This window comes from Aquarana catesbeiana, linkage group LG07, assembly GCF_042186555.1.
Source record: "Aquarana catesbeiana isolate 2022-GZ linkage group LG07, ASM4218655v1, whole genome shotgun sequence".
In the NCBI taxonomy this organism is placed as follows: Eukaryota; Metazoa; Chordata; class Amphibia; order Anura; family Ranidae; genus Aquarana; species Aquarana catesbeiana.
This window is the reverse complement of record NC_133330.1, coordinates 104,590,824-104,610,424: the sequence shown is the minus strand read 5'-3', so window position 1 is coordinate 104,610,424 and position 19,601 is coordinate 104,590,824. Positions and strand designations below refer to the sequence as shown.

General features: G+C 44.8%; 1 protein-coding gene across 6 annotated transcripts in view; it reads right to left on the bottom strand.

Annotated features, from left to right (window-relative positions):
* LOC141103222 (probable endonuclease 4) overlaps positions 1–2,731 on the bottom strand; it is a 168,157-nt gene extending 165,426 nt beyond the window's left edge. For 4 of the 6 annotated variants that reach the window (XM_073592571.1, XM_073592577.1, XM_073592575.1 and 1 more), the window contains exons 1-2: positions 2,605–2,731; positions 2,351–2,513 (exon numbers count right to left, since the gene is read on the bottom strand). The gene's annotated coding sequence lies outside the window, so the exon portion shown is untranslated. Of the gene's footprint in view, positions 1–2,243; positions 2,514–2,604 lie in introns of those variants that run through there. The other 2 variants (XM_073592572.1, XM_073592574.1) reach the window with 2 other exon arrangements.
* Positions 2,732–19,601: the final 16,870 nt, after the last annotated feature.

Below are 19,601 nucleotides of genomic sequence, written 5' to 3'. Positions count from 1 at the left end.
CCTAGTTGGGGCCTCAATAAACTGGACCATAAAATTGCCCTGTAATAGGTTTATAAATGTTTGACCTTCAACTGTCCCAGCAGTGCCATTACTCCAGTCAATTTCCGGGTAGTTAAAATCCCCCATTATTATTACTTTCCCAGCCCTTTCCCTCTTTGCAAGGAGCTGTGTCTCCACCTCCTCATTAACATTGGGAGGTCTATAACAAGCTCCAATGATTAACTTTTAACTATGTACAATCTATATGCAATTACACCCATAATGCTTCAGCCTCAAAACACTCTCCATCAATTAGGTCCTCATTCACACTCGCTTTGAGATCACTTCTCACATAGAGACAGACCTCGCCACCTTTCCTTTTTACCCTGTCTCTCCGAAAGAGTGCATAGCCAGGGATATTAATAGCCCAGTCATGTGAGGAATGAAGCCAAGTTTCAGCAATACCGATTACATCATAGTTCACCTCATGCACCAGAGTTTCCAACTCACCTATTTTGCTTGGCAGACTTCTGGCATTAGTGAACAAACACTTTAATGCATTATTGTATTTTGCTCTGGTGTTTTTGCATATGTTTTTTAGTAGTACAAATAGCACTATAATGTCCAATGGTTGTTTGGAAATTTTTTGTTCCATTCTCATGCTCATGATGGGTGAGAGACTCGATGGCTGGGCTGCGAATTGCTGATCTTGCTTTGAAAGGCGCATTTTAAAAAGTGGGAGTCAGTGATGAGCGATTTCAAAGATTGTATTAACCAAAGCTCGTGTTGACCCCTTTTTTGGGGGGGGGTCACAAGCTTCCAGGAAGCCTCCCATTTTGTCACAATAGGATGGCGTGACCTTTCCCTGGGTGCATTTCCCTTCTTCTGGTGACATCTTCGCACTTGTGTTTTTAAGGACAGATTTATAGAAGATTTATAGTTTACTGTTCACTGTGATATGCATTTATTAGCACTTTAATCACATTGCACAAGGATAAAAGGATGTTATTGTTTACCGTTATATGCAATTATATTGTTTATTTATTGCACATACAAGAACTTTATTCATATTGCCCATATTGGGTTATATTGCAAGATAAGCTATTCCTAGCAAAAGTGTTAGCACTGCACTTTTTGTTCCTAAATGGAAATCTATTGACATCTCATAACATTTCATAAAAGCGTTATGAAAAAATAAAAGTAAACAGCGTGTCAGGATCGGCACATCAACTAGAGGAAACCCATTATTTTCTGTGTGGCCTGTTCACATCAATGCTTCATGATGCAATGCAATTTGGCAAACGATGCAAGTGCTTTTTTTGGTGTGTGTTTTGCCCTATTAACGCCAATGAAAAAACACCTGCACCATACATTTTCATTGCTTGCGTTTTGGTGCATGACAACAAGCCATCACCCTCTAGCAACCAATACTGTAGTTCAACTTTACTGGAAAAAAAAAAAAAACACGTGCAAAACACATTAAAACTCAATAAGGCCACACTCACGTGGACCTACCATACTGTACACCAGTGCTAGGGCTGTTTTCGCTTACATGGGGATGCACAAGTCTTCCCATTCATGTCATTTGCGACAGTGGCTGCTCCCAATTTGACATTCTGTGCAAATTTGCAGTGTTCGTTCGGGGCTAAGCACCTGTAATCACATGGCTGTCAAACTATGAGCAATGGTGTACATTTTTACCATGTGAGCTTATTTTAGACCTTGTTAGCGCCAAGATTTTTCAGCAGGGACACAGACAACAACGTGCCCTATGCTCACCGCAGCATTGGTCTCCTGGGCGCTTTTTATTTTCTGCCCAGAAAATAAAGGCATGTGACGCCAGCGTTGTGCTGTGAACAGAGCATGTGACAATTGTTTTTGTGTGTCCTTGCTGAAGCCTGTGTTAGAAAAATGTGAGTCTCCCCCAACTGGACGCCAACAAGCCCGTTAGATCTCATTTACACCAGATGCAGCTGCACGCATTTTTAAACACAGGACTAATGCATAGGCAAGAAAAATGAACGTACTTCATCAAGCCTTTTTTACACCACCGCAGGGCTTTCATAGGTGTTGCATTTTTTGCATGTAATTGCATAGGAACACACAGGGAAGCACCACATGTAAATGCAATTGCAATTCAGTAATACATGTTAAAAAAAAAAAAATCACAATGAATGCCTTGTACAGACTGTGAACGCAATGTAAACGTGCATGTAGGAGTACAGTGTAAACACCCCCATAGGTATGAATGCACTGTTACTGACGTATGTGTAGCTGACCTCAGTGCTCCTCATAACATCGTATGCACAGCGGGCTGAAGACATCTTACTCATCAAACGCTACTGGGCAATCACATTCACCAATCACATACCGAAAAGCGACAAAACTTCCAGCTCTCTGTCTACAGTCTAGCCGTCATTTTTGTGTAGACATTTTAATGCAGCGAACCGCAAATGGCTCCGACAAAATGGCCGCTAGGAAACACTCCTGTAGACATCATTTAGGAAAGCGCCTAAAATCCAGTGGGCGTGTTCCTAATGGGACACAGAAGAAGAATACAATACACGTGGTAAAGCAGACACCTTTTCAAAAGTTTAAAATCATCAAATAATATAAAATTCTCACATAACAAGTTTAGATAGGACAGAGAGCGACTATGCCATGCTGCGTTCAGCGCGCTCTACAGACGAGGAGCCCCGGATGGCTGGTTAGGCATTGCGCTGTGATTTGTTCTAAACTGGCGTCCCCTGCTGGTGAACATTGCTCATTTATTAACCACTTAAGGATCGAGCCTCTTTTTGAGATTTGTTGTTTACAAGTTAAAAACTGTTTTGTTTTGTTTTTTTGCTAGAAAATTATTTAGAACCCCCAAACATTATACATTTTTTTTCTAACACCCTAGAGAATAAAATGGCGGTCGTTGCAATACTTTCTGTCACACCATATTTGCACAGCGGTCTTACAAGCACACTTTTTTTTTGTAAAAATACACTTTTTTGAATTAAAAAATAAGACAATAAAGTTAGCCCATTTTGTTTTTATATTGTGGAAGATAATGCTATGCTGAGTAAATTGATACCCAACATGTCACGCTTCAAAATTGCGCCCGCTCGTGGAATAAAAATTAAAATATCCATAGGCGATGTTTAAAAAAATTCTACAGGTAGCATGTTTTAAATAACAGAGGAGGTCTAGGGCTAGAATTATTGCTCTCGCTTTACCGATTGTGGTGATACCTCACATGTGTGGTTTGAACACCGTTTTCATAAGCGGGCACTATTCACGTATGCGTTCGCTTCTAAAAGCAAGCTCGGCGGGACGGGGCACGGTTAAAAACGGTTTCTTATTTATTTTACCTTTTTTTTTTACACTGTTCTTTAAAAAAAAAAATTGTGTCACTTTTATTTCTATTACAAGGAATGTAAACATCCCTTATAATAGAGAAAAAGCATGACAGGACCTCTTAAATATGAGATCTAAGGGCAAAAAGACTACATTAAAATGCAATTAAAAAAAAAAAAAACATGGCCCTTTAAGAGCTATGTGCGGAAGTGACGTTTTGACGTCACTTCCGCCCTGCAATGGTATGGAGTCGGGTGGGGGCCATCTTCCCCTCACTCATCTCCATGCCAATAACGTGAGAGTATCCGATCACCTCCGCACTGCCAACAGCTCCGGTAATCGGCGGAGGGCACCGGTAAGTGGCGGGAGGGGGGAGCCTTTCTCCTGCCACCGATAATAGTGATCCTGCGGCGAATCCGCCGCAAAGACCACTTTTATAGAAAAACAGGACCGCCAGCCAAAAAAGAGGATACCGGGGTTATGGCAGCTAGCGCTGAGGGGGGAAGATGAGGAGAAGCTGGCAGTGCTGCAGGGAGAGGAACAAGAGGATTGGTGTCTGCAATAAGGCAGTGCAGCTGGTCCTCCTGCTCAGTCCCTCTAAACTGATAGGACCGGGGCCTGGTACAGGAGGGCCGGCTGCACTGCCTTATCAGTGGACACATGCATGAGGTGACATACCTGGCTTCAGGGCTGTTGTTAATGCGGTTAGAAATTGTTGTGGCTTGGATGAAATATCAGGGGTCTAAATAGACCCTGGGCATCTCAGCTTTGAGACAGATAAAGGAACCGAGGACACCAATTATTACGTTCCTTTTTCTGTAGCCTCAGTTGCACTGAAGATGAATGAACAGGAGACAGAGGTTCCTGTTCATTTATAAACTGAAGCATACTGTGCTCAGTTATCGGTACCGATCGCTCACTGTGTCCAGTTCAGAAATAGAAGGATATACCGCCCCCTTCCCCTACTCATTATCTGCCTGTGTACTTCCCGCAGCTGGCGGGAGAGGAAAGCTGCCAGCGATGCGCGGGGGGGGGGGTCGCGAGCACACAGAGAGTAATCAGATGTGGGCAGCACAGGGAGAGGGGTTGGTGCAGCGGGATAGGAGGACAATTCTAGAATGATGCACTGTGTCTGTGTCTCCAGCAGCTGAAAGCCGTCGATCGGAAGAGAGGGCGAAACCGGCTTTCAGCTGCTAGAGGGGGAGACACAGTACATTGTTCTATAATTGTCCTCCAGTCCCACCACACTGATCCCCCTACTGTCCGGACCCCTCTGTGCCCCTGTGGCACCCCCCTACTAGTGGCCCTGCCTGGCTGATCCCTGTGGAAGCTGGAAATGATTGTAGATAGGCATCGCAATTACAATAATTGCTGCTGTCTTCCAGGCACCTTGCTGACTGGCTTCCCTGTTGCAAACTGAACTAAGGAGGTCACTTGTTTGGTACAGTCACCTTTTAAAAAACACTTTGTATGATTCTTGGTCACCTCCCTGACTAATGCTCTTCTCCCCTGATCATTCAGTTTGGTCGGGCGGCCCACTCTAGGAGTCCTGGTGGTTCCAAACTTCCTCCATTTACAGATTATGGCGGCCACTATGCTCATTGGATCTTCAATGCTGCAGAAATTTTCCTGTACCCTTCCTCAATCCTGTCTAGGAGATCTACAGACAATTCCTTGGACTTCATGGCTTGGTTTGTGCTCTGACATGCACTGTTAACTGTGGGACCTTATATAGACAGGCGTGTGCCTTTCCAAATTATGCCCAATAAACTGAATTTATCACAGGTGGACTCCAATCAAGTTGTAGGAACACATCAAGGATGATCAGTGGAAACAGGATATACCTGAACTCAATTTTGAGTGTCATGACAAAGGGTGTGAATACTTATGTACATGTTATTTTTTCGTTTTTTATTTGTAATAAATTTGCAAAGATTTCCAACAAACTTCTTTCACGTTGTTATTATGGGGTATTGTTTGTAGAATTTTGAGGAAAATAATGAATTTAATCAATTTTGGAGTAAGACTGAAACATAACAAAATGTGGAAAAACTAAAGCACTGTGAATACTTTCTGGATGCATTGTATGTGTATACAGTAAAACCTTGGACTGCGAGCATAATTCATTCCAGAAACGTGCTTGTATTGTAATCCAAAGCACTCATATATCAAAGCGAATTTCCCCATCAGAAATAATGGAAAGTAAGATGATTCATGAATACTTTCCGGATGCACTGTAGATGGAGAAGAGGAGGGGTCCAAGGACAGAACCTTGGGGGATAACTACAGAAAGAGGAAGTGGAGAGGAGGAGACAGAGTTATAGGTAACACTGAAGGAGCGCTGTGATAGGTAGGAGGAGAACCAGGAGAGAGCAGTGTCTTGAAGGCCAAGAGAGTGGAGTTTTTTGAAGAGGAGGGGATGGTCAACAGTATCAAAGGCCACAGAGAGGTCTGATAGTATGAGTAGTAGCCATTGATTTTAGCAATTAGCAAGTCAATAGTGAGTTTTAGTAGGGCAGTTTCAGTGGAGTGTAGTAAGCGAAAGCCAGACTGTAAAGGGGTCAAGAAGGTTGTTGTCAGTGAGGTAGGAGCTCAGACGATTGTAGACTAAAGCCACGTACACACGAGCGGAATGTCCGACAGAAAAAGTCAGACGGAAGCTTTTCATCATCTATTCTGATCGTGTGTAGGCCTCATCGGACCTTTTTTTTTCAAAAATTCTGACGGACCTAGAAATGGAAGATGTTCTAAATATTTCAGATGGAACCAATTCCTATCGGGAAAATCGCTCTTCTGTATGCTGTTCCGACAGACCAAAAACGACGCATGCTCTGAAGCAAGTACGAGACGGAAGCTATTGGCTACTGGCTATTAAACTTCCTTCTTCTATTCCCGTCGTACGTGCTGTACGTCACCGCGTTCTGGACGGTCGGACTTTGGTCGGACTTAGGATTGACCGCGTGTAGGCAAGACCGCTTGAATGGAATTCCGTCGAAGAAACCTTCGGAGTTCATTCTGATGGCTAAACCGGTCGTGTGTACGCGGCATAAGCGTTCTAAAAGTTTAGAGGTAAACAGGAGCAAGGTAATGGATCTTAAGTTTTTCAGGCTGGTGAGGTCCAGGCAGGCTTTTTAAGTATGGGGCTGATCAGCGCATGTTTTAATGGAGAGGGGAAGATGCCAGTAGAGAGGGAGACATTATGATGTGAGTGAGGGAGCATAGGATAGAAGAAGAGGGTGCCCGTAGTAGTTGTGAGGGAACAGGGTCCAGCGTACAGGTGGTAAGGCGAGCTTCTGAGAAAACTTTAGCAGCCTCTTTGGTAGTAGCAAGGTCAAAAGAGGAAACTGTTGAGGGTGGTTTTATACAGGGGATAGATGTGCAGTGGAGATGTCCCCACGAATTGCATCAATCTTGTTTTTGAAGTGATTTGCAATCTTATGAGCAGTGTGCAAGTTACTGGGTGGAGGTGGTGGTAGAGAAAGTAGAGAGTTAAAAGTAGAGAAGAGACAACGAGGACTGGATGACAGAGTATTAATGAGAGTGACAAAGGCTTGTTTGGCAGCATGGAGAGAGAAATTGTATTTTAAGAAGGCTGATTTAAATAGGGTGAATGCCTGCTGGGAATTGGTTTTACCCCACAATCGCTCCAGTGCACAGCTATGTCCTTTAAAGTGACTGTAAAGGCAGAAGATATCTTAATGCCTTCTATGCATTAAAATAAAAAAACCTTCTGTGTGCAGCAGCTTCCTCAACACCCCCTAATACTTACCTGAGCCCCATCACTATCCAGCGATGTCCATGAGTGCCTCAGCCATCCAGGCTGAGGCACTATTGGCTCCCACTGCTGTCAATCAAAGTCAGTTAGCTAATCAGGAGAGAGGGGGCAGGGCCAAACTGGGTCTCCGTGTCTGAATGGACACACAGAGCTGCATCTCGGCTCGGGTGCCCCCATAGAAAGCTGCTTGCTGTGGGGGCACTCGACAGGAGGGAGGGGCCAGGACAGCCAAAGAGGGACCCAAGAAGAGGAGGATCCAGGCTGTTTTGTCCAAAACCACTGCACAGAGGAGGTAAGTATGACATATTTGTTATTTTTATCGAAAAAAACGAGACTTTAGTATCACTTTAAGATTTCTGGTGTTGTCATTCTGCCAAGGTTGTAGGGCCTAATACTTTGTGTAGTGAGAGGAGCAAGTGAGTCCAGTTTGGATGAGAGTGAAGTGTTGTGGACAGAAGTGGCCAGGTCAGGGCAGCACAGGGGGGAGATTTTGTCATAGAGGTGGTTAGTTGCAGAGTAGAAAAGAGAAGGATTAAACTGGCAAAGGTTTCTACGGGTAATTGTTTGCTGCTTGGAGAGATAGGTGGTTGAAGACAAGGACACTGTGAAAGTGATGAGGTTGTGATCAGAGAGAGCAAAGGGCTTGTTGGTGAGGTTGTAGGGACTGCAAAGATGGGAGAAAACAAAGTCAAGGGTATTACCATCATCGTGAGTAGAGGACTGTGTCCATTGTGTTAGGTCAAAAGATGAGGTTAATTTGAAAAGTTGGGGCGTACAGTAGCTGGGATGTTAGTATTGATGGGGATGTTAAAATCACCAAGAATGATAGTGGAGACAGAGGAGAGAAAGTAGGTTAGTCAATTAGAGAATTCATGAAGAAAAGCGTCACACTGATCCAGGAGGCCGATAGATCATTGCAATCCATAGAGATATGTGAAAAAAACTGATTAATACAGAGAGTCTTGAAAGAAGAGAAGGAAAGAGAGGGAGGGTGGGAAGGACTTGAAAGGTGCTCAGTGGGGATAGGAGCAAACCAACTCCACCTCCTTTCCGACCACTGGGCCTGGGTGAGTGAGTTCAGTGGAGGCCTCCATGGGTGAGGGCGGCGGGAGAGGCAGGCTATGACGCTTGGAGCCAGGTTTCTGTAATTGCAAGTAAGTTAAGGGAGTGGGAGGCAAAAAGGTAATGGACAGAGGTGAGCTTGTTACAGACAGAGCTGGCATTCCAGAGGGCACATGAGAAGAGGGTGTTTTTTTGGGAGCAGGGAGATCAAGATTTACGCTGGTGCGGTAAGTGATTTGGACAGGAATCGCATTCCTATTCAAATCACATGCGATTCTGAAGCAGTGCTCAAACCGCACCCCATCCGCACCAAAATCGTTCCGGATCCTTTTTTTGCCGCACCAGAATAGGCCATGCGATCCGATTTACTAACTGATTATAGGGCATCATTAACTGTACATACACACCCACAGCGGTTCGAATGAACGGGGTGCAATTTTGTTGTGGTGCAGGAAATGCACAGAAATCGCTGCAAATTCTGCACTGCACCAGTGTGAACCGGGCCTAAATGGAGTGGGTTGTGGCTATTGCTGGAGCGAGGAGGGTGCCGGGTGTGTGGGTTAGATACTGGAGGACAGGGATTAGGGGAGATATCCCCAGAGGTTAGGAGAAGGAGGAGGGTGAGGAAAGTAAGATGGTAGTGGAATGTATATGAGTGCACACACTTGCCTGTCCTGGTGTTTGGGTCAGCAGGTGGGTTAAAGCGTTTGTTACCCCAAAAATTCATATTCTTGATATGTGTCTGCTGTACCATGTACTTGTATGAGAAAGCATCCTGTTCTCTTTGTATGCTTCCTTTATGTGAAATCCCTGTTGTTCCTGCCAGTCCCTCTGCTTTCCCATTAAAAACTGATCACACTAAACACACTGTGGTCAGTTCTCTAGCTGTGCTGGGAACTCAGTATGCTCTCCTCCAATGATCAGACTTGTCCTGTAAGCCCAGCTGCACAGCCATTCACTGGGAAGCTCAGTGTGAGAAGGAAGTGTAGAGGGTGCATATTAAAGGGTAGAGGGTGTAGGAATCAGACTTGTAAGAGAAGCTCTCCGGAGTGTTGGTTTGCTTGTGATCAGTCAAGAGAGGAGCAGAAGTATTTGTTGTATCTTCTTGCTGCTTTAGTTCAACTTCTGTGTTCAGCTGCTGAACACGGACTAATTCATAACTGAAACATCCTAAACTGTATTTACTATGCTTCAGTTTGTGAATGAACAGGAAGCCTCTGTACAGAGCTATTCCTGTCTATTCATTATGTGTAGCTGAGGCGGCAGAGATGGAGATTGAAGGCTGTGCCCTCAATATCCTTTCTCTGTCTCAAAGGTAAAACCTCAGAGGTCTGTTTAGACCCCTGATATCTCACTAAAGCCCCCCAACAGGGCTCCTAAAAAATGTAAAAAAATAATATTGTAAAAAAAATAATAATTAAAAGGTAGAAAATATAATAAAAATAAAAAACTGCTGACACCGGTGGCAGAACTATTGGTGTCACAAAAGGCACACTTGCGACCTTCCCTTGCGTTCCGCCACCGGGCTCGGAGGGAAGGGCCTTGGCCGGGGGTCGGGGCTCTTCATGGTTTCTTGCACCGGGGCCCTGAAGGTTCTAGTTACAGAACTGCCTAAATTTATAGGTAGATGATCAAATGAGGAATCCTCCCCTGCCCCAATTAGGAACTGATAAGGAACACATGAATGGGGGGGGAGTGGCCAAAACCAGACCAGCCACAGACACAGGTCAAAGTCATAAAATATGATTCATTCTGTGTATATGCATAGCAAGCGACCTCCTGTGTTTACTAAGCAGTTATGCAGCCAAGGAAGCTACCCGAGATCACTGGAGTAGCAGTGTCTACTACAATGATTTCCAGTTTCCACTGGGATTCCACAGGCATGGCACATACCAATTTAAATTGGTCCAAGCTAGACCAATGTAATTATGCAAAAAAATCCATCCCTGGAATCCAGCTTTAAACTCTCAGAAGAGATTCACATCCAGATTAACAAAAAAAATAATACATTGTATTAAAAACAATGTTAACTGCATGAACTCCTTTTCATAATCTAAAAGTATTCATTTTTTTCCTGGAACTCCGCAGAAAGGCTTCAACCCCTGAATCCCTGAAGCAAGGCACCTGACAGGTTTAAGCTGCTCTGGTCCCCCTAGGCCTAAACAATGCAGACTCCACTCCTTACAGACCTGCCAAAGCCAGTACTCCAAGTACTTGGTGAGGGCTCTCCCAAAAATAGACCCCTGATGGGAAGAGCAAAAAGGCCACAAATCCTCTCCCTGATATCAGGGCAGACCCAAAAAAAACCTGCACTATCCATCTCTGAGAGTAAAAAAACAGACCACAAATGCAGTACAAGCGCTTGTGCAATAAATAAGTTAAAATAAATAAAGCATGCCAAATGCATTAAACAAGATGGGGCTTCCTTTCTGCCCATGAAAAAATTGCTGTAGAGAAGCCAAAAGCCCTGCCCAAGAGGCGAGTGCAAGAAAAGCTATAAGTGACAAGACCAAGTGCCAGTGAAACCCAGTGGGATCCCAAAGAAAATCCCAAACTTGTCCCCAGAACAAGAATAGAGGGGGAATCTAGTTCTGGTGACATCCAGGGATTCCCTCACTTTGGAGGGATTTCCTTATACTTCCTGTCTTGGCTATAGGAGAGGAAGCGAAGGGAAATGTCCCCAATGGTACACAGATGGCAAAACACTGACAGAGGTTATAACCCTCACTTACTCCAAATGACAAAAAAAGTTTTGCCTTTAGTTCTGCTTTAGTAGTAATAGTGTTACAACACACGTATTCATCCTGATTTCCACTATTTTAGATTTATGTAATAACTTCTCAACCTTTTAATTTTTAAACAATTGCAAAATAGTTTACAAAGCCAATCCTATTATCATCTTACATCCCAGGGCAACCATAGCTCTTTAGCTCTTAGCTGTCCTAAATTTGGAAGGAAATCTCTGTCACTCTCCTCAGTTGTCCCTCTTTTTGGGTATGTATTGTCCTCTATAAAAAAATGTTCTATTTAGACCCCTTTCAAACTGGGGCCGCACCGCACTAGTGGTAAAGTGCCGCTACTTTTATCAGTGCTTTTCGGCCGCTAGCACATCGCTTTTAACCACTGCTAGCGGCCGACGAAAGGGTTAAAAGCGCCCATGTTGCGGCGCTGCCAAAGCGCTTTGCAGGTGCTTTGGCAGTGCTGCCCATTCATTTCAATGGGCAGGGCATTTTGGGACCAGTGTATACACTGTTCCCAAACCGCCCCAAAGAGGCTGCTTGCAGGACTTTTCAGAACGCCCCACAAGTGCACCGCCCCAGTGTGAAAGCAATCGGGCTTTCACACTGGGGAGACATGAGAGGCGCTTTTCAGGCGCTATTTTTAGCGCTAAAATGCCTGAAAAGCGCCTCAGTGTGAAAGGGGTCTTAAAGCTGAACTCCAGGGATGCTATATTTTGCATACTTACATTGGTTTAACTTGGCCTAATGTGAGAAAGTATATACGACATCTGTTTACCCCTGTAGAAGCTGTAAATCACTGTAGTAGTCAAAGATACTACAGCGACGGCTGCGATGTTCCAAGAGCTATGCTGAGTGGCTGCCCTTCTTCATAGTAACCCCAGGGATCGCTCTCTTGGCATGGTCACCTACATACTTACCTTCTCCGTGCAAGGGTTTTGCACAGAGCGGCCCCGATCCTTCTTTTCTGTGGTCCCCCAGTGGCGCTCCTGGCTCATCCTCTTCATTGAGTGCCCACACAGAGAGCTGCTTTCCATGGGGGCACCCGTGCGGGCGCGCTCTCGAGTCCTGCTGCTGCATCCATTGACACAGACAGCAGGACTCGGCCAGCCCCCGTGTCACTGGATTTGATTGACAGCAGTGGGAGCCAATGGCTCCCGCTGCTATCAATCTATCCAATGAGGACCCAAGACAGCGGCTGGAGCTGCTAGGCTTCAGGTAAGAAAAAGGGGGACTTTGGGGGGCATCTGCAGCATGGAAGGTTTTTCCCCCTAATGCATAGAGGTGAAAAGTGAAAAACCATGAGACTTTACAACTCCATTAAGCTGGACATTGATGGATGAAAATTTGTCCAGTTCAGTGGGGACTGGACAAATTTGGATCTGTGTGTGGTCCTCTCTGTTCAACAGAAGTCGAATGAACACACTGGAAAACGTTTGTCGATCAGCAACTGCAGCCTTTGATCAGTGTATTCTGACAGCAGCAGGAGCAGTTTATCAGAATACAATGTCCGTGTGTGTGTGTGTGTGTGGGTGGGTGGGTGGTTCCATCCACTTAGCGCTTGGGTGGAAGGAGTCTGTTAGTTTTTTCATTCAGCCCACTGGCTGAATGAAAATAAAACTGTCTGTGCTCTGCTTTAGAGGAGGAAATTTATTGGAAAGATAATATATGAAAAGATAATATATGCAAATATATATATATATATATATATATATATATATATATATATATATATATATATATATATATATATGTTTTCTGAAAGTGATGCATATGTGTTAGGTGGTCGTAAAGGGGTTAATCATAGGTCTCCCCAAAACAGCTGATGCCAGTAGTGTCTACCTAAGTCACTCAGTTCCTTGTATCCTCTGCATTGACATAATAATTTTGTGTGCCTGACAGAATCAACCTTGTAGGTTTTTGGAATGCTTTTCGGTGCTTGGAAGATTTGCTATCATAAGGCAGTAATAAAGCTTCCATATGATTATGTTAAGATTAAAAATGTGCAAAAAGATCATTTATTTAAAGCTGAACTCCAGATTTAATCTTTATTGCGTCTGTACATTGGTCCAATATAAGTGTAGCACCCTCCTAGGTAGGTGCTAGAAGAGTGTATAGTTTTGGGGTCTTTCTGCTTACCAGGAAGGCTGCCAGATAAATTTAGATGCCAGTGGCGTAACTAAAACCTTCAGGGCCCCGATGCAAGAAATCATGAAGGGCCCCCCTGACCCCTGGACGGCGCTTTTCCTAGGGGGATGTCTGATAAGAGGAGGAGCCGTGAGAGCCGCCGAGGAACCCCAGAAGTCGGTGTTCGGGGCCACTCTGTGCAAAACTAACTGCACAATGAAGGTATGACATGTTTGTTATTTAAAAAAAAAACCTTTACAATCACTTTAAGGGGTTAAAACAGGTGGTCAGGAGGCAACATATTGCCTCTTTACCGGCTGTCAAATGCCTCTGAAAAGTGATCTGAGCATGGATCGCTTTTCAGAGGAACAGCATTTTGTTGCTGGTACTTTGAACGAGCAAGAAAAAAAAAATCAGTCCTGATTGTACACATATAGGGTGTCAGGATTAAACGTGCATACATACATCTAAACAGTGGCGGCTGGTGCTCAAAATTTTTTGGGGGGCGCAAACATTTTTTGAAAAAAAATCATCAAATGCAGCCACTGTGCCCATCAAACGCTGCCACTGTGCCCATCAAACGCTACCACTGTGCCCATCAAACGCTGCCACTGTGGCACTTAAATGAGTGTGCCATCAAACGCAGCCACTGTGCCATCAATTGCTGCCACTGTGCCCATCAAACGCTGCCACTGTGCCACTTAAATGCTGCCAGTGTGCCATCAAACGCAGCCACTGTGCCATCAATTGCTGTCACTGTGCCCATCAAATGCTGCCACTGTGCCACTTAAATGCTGCCACTATGCCCATCAAACGCTGCCACTATGCCCAAACGCTGCCACTGTGCCCATCAAACGCTGCCAGTGTGCCCATCAAACGCTGCCACTGTGGCCATTAACCACTTGACGACCGCCTCACGCCGATTTACGTCGGCAAGGTGGCACGGACAGGCAAAATCACGTATATATACGTGATTTGCCTTCCGCGGGTGGGGGGTCCGATCGGACCCCCCCCCGGTGCCCGAGGCGGTCGTCTTTGGTCCCACGGCGATCGGAGATGAGGGGGAGGCCATCCGTTCGTGGCCCCCCCTCGCGATCGCCGCCGGCCAATCAGATAACTTCCTTTGCTGCTGTATGCTAAACAGCAGCAAAGGAAATGATGTCATCTCTCCTCGGCTCGGTATTCCGTTGCAGCGCCGAGGAGAGAAGACATCACTGTGAGTGCACTAACACTACACACACAGTAGAACATGCCAGGCACACAAAACACCCTGATCCCCCCCCCGATCGCCCCCCGATCCCCCCCCCAATCACCCCCCCCCCTCCCTGTCACAAACTGACACCAGCAGTTTTTTTTTTTTTTTTTCTGATTACTGCATTGGTGTCAGTTTGTGACAGTTACAGTGTTGGGACAGTGAATATTACCCCCCTTTAGGTCTAGGATACCCCCCTAACCCCCCCTAATAAAGTTTTAACCCCTTGATCACCCCCTGTCACCAGTGTCGCTAAGCGATCATTTTTCTGATCGCTGTATTAGTGTCGCTGGTGACGCTAGTTAGGGACGTAAATATTTAGGTTCGCCGTCAGCGTTTTATAGCGACAGGGACCCCCATATACTATCTAATAAATGTTTTAACCCCTTGATGGCCCCCTAGTTAACCCTTTCACCACTGATCACCGTATAAGTGTTACGGGTGACGCTGGTTAGTTTGTTTATTTTTTTTAGTGTGAGGGCACCCGCCGTTTATTACCGAATAAAGGTTTAGCCCCCTGATCGCCCGGCGGTGATATGCGTCGCCCCAGGCAGCGTCAGATTAGCGCCAGTACCGCTAACACCCACGCACGCAGCATACGCCTCCCTTAGTGGTATAGTATCTGATCGGATCAATATCTGATCCGATCAGATCTATACTAGCGTCCCCAGCAGTTTAGGGTTCCCAAAAACACAGTGTTAGCGGGATCAGCCCAGATACCTGCTAGCACCTGCGTTTTGCCCCTCCGCCCGGCCCAGCTCAGCCCACCCAAGTGCAGTATCGATCGATCACTGTCACTTACAAAACACTAAACGCATAACTGCAGCGTTCGCAGAGTCAGGCCTGATCCCTGCGATCGCTAACAGTTTTTTTGGTAGTATTTTGGTGAACTGGCAAGCACCAGCCCCAAGCAGCGTCAGATTAGCGCCAGTACCGCTAACACCCACGCATGCAGCATACGCCTCCCTTAGTGGTATAGTATCTGAACAGATCAATATCTGATCCGATCAGATCTATACTAGCGTCCCCAGCAGTTTAGGGTTCCCAAAAACGCAGTGTTAGCGGGATCAGCCCAGATACCTGCTAGCACCTGCATTTTGCCCCTCCGCCCGGCCCAGCCCACCCAAGTGCAGTATCGATCGATCACTGTCACTTACAAAACACTAAACTAAACTGCAGCGTTCGCAGAGTCAGGCCTGATCCCTGCGATCGCTAACAGTTTTTTTGGTAGCTTTTTATTGAACTGGCAAGCGCCAGCGGCCTAGTACACCCCGGTCGTAGTCAAACCAGCACTGCAGTAACACTTGGTGACGTGGCGAGTCCCATAAGTGCAGTTCAAGCTGGTGAGGTGGCAAGCACAAGTAGTGTCCCGCTGCCACCAAAAAGACAAACACAGGCCCGTCGTGCCCATAGTGCCCTTCCTGCTGCATTCGCCAATCCTAATTGGGAACCCACCACTTCTGCAGCACCCGTACTTCCCCCATTCACATCCCCAACCAAATGCAGTCGGCTGCATGAGAGGCATTTTCTTTATGTCCTCCCGAGTACCCCTACCCAACGAACCCCCCCAAAAAAGATGTTGTGTCTGCAGCAAGCACGGATATAGGCGTGACACCCGCTATTATTGTCCCTCCTGTCCTGACAATCCTGGTCTTTGCATTGGTGAATGTTTTGAACGCTACCATTCACTAGTTGAGTATTAGCGTAGGGTACAGCATTGCACAGACTAGGCACACTTTCACAGGGTCTCCCAAGATGCCGTCGCATTTTGAGAGACCCGAACCTGGAACCGGTTACCGTTATAAAAGTTAGTTACAAAAAAAGTGTAAAAAAAAAAAAAAAAAAATATATAAAATAAAAAAAAATAGTTGTCGTTTTATTGTTCTCTCTCTCTCTATTCTCTCTCTCTTGTTCTGCTCTTTTTTACTGTATTCTATTCTGCAATGTTTTATTGTTATTATGTTTTATCATGTTTGCTTTTCAGGTATGTAATTATTTATACTTTACCGTTTACTGTGCTTTATTGTTAACCATTTTTTTGTCTTCAGGTACGCCATTCACGACTTTGAATGGTTATACCAGAATGATGCCTGCAGGTTTAGGTATCATCTTGGTATCATTCTTTTCAGCCAGCGGTCGGCTTTCATGTAAAAGCAATCCTAGCGGCTAATTAGCCTCTAGACTGCTTTTACAAGCCGTGGGAGGGAATGCCCCCCACCGTCTTCCATGTTTTTCTCTGGCTCTCCTGTCTCAACAGGGAACCTGAGAATGCAGCCGGTGATTCAGCCAGCTGACCATAGAGCTGATCAGAGACCAGAGTGGCTCCAAACATCTCTATGGCCTAAGAAACCGGAAGCTACGAGCATTTTATGACTTAGATTTCGCCAGATGTAAATAGCGCCATTGGGAAATTGGGGAAGCATTTTATCACACCGATCTTGGTGTCATCAGATGCTTTGAGGGCAGAGGAGAGATCTAGGGTCTAATAGACCCCAATTTTTTCAAAAAAGAGTACCTGTCACTACCTATTGCTATCATAGGGGATATTTACATTCCCCGAGATAACAATAAAAATGATTTAAAAAAAAAAAAAAATGAAAGGAACAGTTTAAAAATAAGATAAAAAAGCAAAAAAAAATAAAGAAAAAAAAAAAAAGCACCCCTGTCGCCCCCTGCTCTCGCGCTAAGGCGAACGCAAGCGGCGGTCTGTCGTCAAACGTAAACAGCAATTGCACCATGCATGTGAGGTATCGCCGCGAAGGTCAGATCGAGGGCAGTAATTTTTGCAGTAGACCTCCTCTGTAAATCTAAAGTGGTAACCTGTAAAGGCTTTTAAAGGCTTTTAAAAATGTATTTATTTTGTTGCCACTGCACGTTTGTGCGCAATTTTAAAGCATGTCATGTTTGGTATCCATGTACTCGGCCTAAGATCATCTTTTTTATTTCATCAAACATTTGGGCAATATAGTGTGTTTTAGTGCATTAAAATTTAAAAAAGTGTGTTTTTTCCCCAAAAAATGCGTTTGAAAAATCGCTGCGCAAATACTGTGTGAAAAAAAAAAATGAAACACCCACCATTTAAATCTGTAGGGCATTTGCTTTAAAAAAATATATAATATTTGGGGGTTCAAAGTAATTTTTTTGGAAAAAAAAATATCTTTTTCATGTAAACAAAAAGTGTCAGAAAGGGCTTTGTCTTCAAGTGGTTAGAAGAGTGAGTGATGTGTGACATAAGCTTCTAAATGTTGTGTATAAAATGCCAGGACAGTTCAAAACCCCCCCAAATGACCCCATTTTGGAAAGTAGACACCCCAAGCTATTTGCTGAGAGGCATGTCGAGTCCATGGAATATTTTATATTGCGACACAAGTTGCGGGAAACAGACAAATTTTTTTTTTTTTTTTGCACAAAGTTGTCACTAAATGATATATTGCTCAAACATGCCATGGGAATATGTGAAATTACACCCCAAAATACATTCTGCTGCTTCTCCTGAGTACGGGGATACCACATGTGTGAGACTTTTTGGGAGCCTAGCCGCGTACGGGACCCTGAAAACCAAGCACCGCCTTCAGGCTTTCTAAGGGCGTGAATTTTTGATTTCACTCTTCACTGCCTATCACAGTTTCGGAGGCCATGGAAAGCCCAGGTGGCACAAAACCCCCCCAAATGACCCCATTTTGGAAAGTAGACACCCCAAGCTATTTGCTGAGAGGTATAGTGAGTATTTTGCAGACCTCACTTTTTGTCACAAAGTTTTGAAAATTGAAAAAAGAAAAAAAAAAAGGTTTTTCTTGTCTTTCTTCATTTTCAAAAACAAATGAGAGCTGCAAAATACTCACCATGCCTCTCAGCAAATAGCTTGGGGTGTCTACTTTCCAAAATGGGGTCATTTGGGGGGGGTTTGTGCCACCTGGGCATTCCATGGCCTCCGAAACTGTGATAGGCAGTGAAGAGTGAAATCAAAAATTTTCACCCTTAGAAATCCTGAAGGCGGTGCTTGGTTTTCGGGGCCCCGTACGCGGCTAGGCTCCCAAAAAGTCCCACACATGTGGTATCCCCATACTCAGGAGAAGCAGCTAAATGTATTTTGGGGTGCAATTCCACATAGGCCCATGGCCTGTGTGAGCAATATATCATTTAGTGACAACTTTTTGTAAATATTTTTTTTTTTTTTTTTTTTTTTGTCATTATTCAATCACTTGGGACAAAAAAAATAAATATTCAATGGGTTCAACATGCCTCTCAGCAATTTCCTTGGGGTGTCTACTTTCCAAAATGGGGTCATTTGGGGGGGTTTTGTACTGCCCTGCCATTTTAGCACCTCAAGAAATGACATAGGCAGTCATAAACTAAAAGCTGTGTAAATTACAGAAAATGTACCCTAGTTTGTAGACGCTATAACTTTTGCGCAAACCAATAAATATATGCTTATTGACATTTTTTTTTACCAAAGACATGTGGCCGAATACATTTTGGCCTAAATGTATGACTAAAATTTAGTTTACTGGATTTTTTTTATAACAAAAAGTAGAAAATATCATTTTTTTTCAAAATTTTCGGTCTTTTTCCGTTTATATCGCAAAAAATAAAAACTGCAGAGGTGATCAAATACCATCAAAAGAAAGCTCTATTTGTGGGAAGAAAAGGACGCAAATTTCGTTTGGGTACAGCATTGCATGACCGCGCAATTAGCAGTTAAAGCGACGCAGTGCCAAATTGGAAAAAGACCTCTGGTCCTTAGGCAGCATAATGGTCCGGGGCTCAAGTGGTTAAATGCTGCCACTGTGCCCATCAAATGCTGCCACTGTGCCATCAAACGCAGCCACTGTGCCCATCAAACGCAGCCACTGTGCCCATCAAACGCAGCCAGTGTGCCCATCAAATGCTGCCAGTGTGCCCATCAAATGCTGCCAGTGTGCCCATCAAACGCAGCCCGTGTGCCCATCAAATTCTGCCAGTGTGCCCATCAAATTCTGCCAGTGTGCCCATCAAATGCTGCCAGTGTGCCCATCAAATGCTGCCGTGTGCCCATTAAATGCTGCCAGTGTGCCCTTGAATGCCCCCAGTGTGACCCCCGACCGCTCACCGGCACTTACCCTGTCTTGGTGGGGCAGCGGGTGACTTCGACGAGTGGGGTCCTCCATGCGTCTCCTGCTGTCCTCATCTCCCATCCTCTCCTCCTGATAGGCGTTCAATAGTGGCGCCTGTAGTTTCAGCCAATCAGGTGACGGGTAACAGACCCGAGCACCAGATTGGCGGAGAGGCAGTTTAGTGTTAGGAAAGCGCATAGTCATTCGCTTTTCTAACACAGCTGAGCGACCTG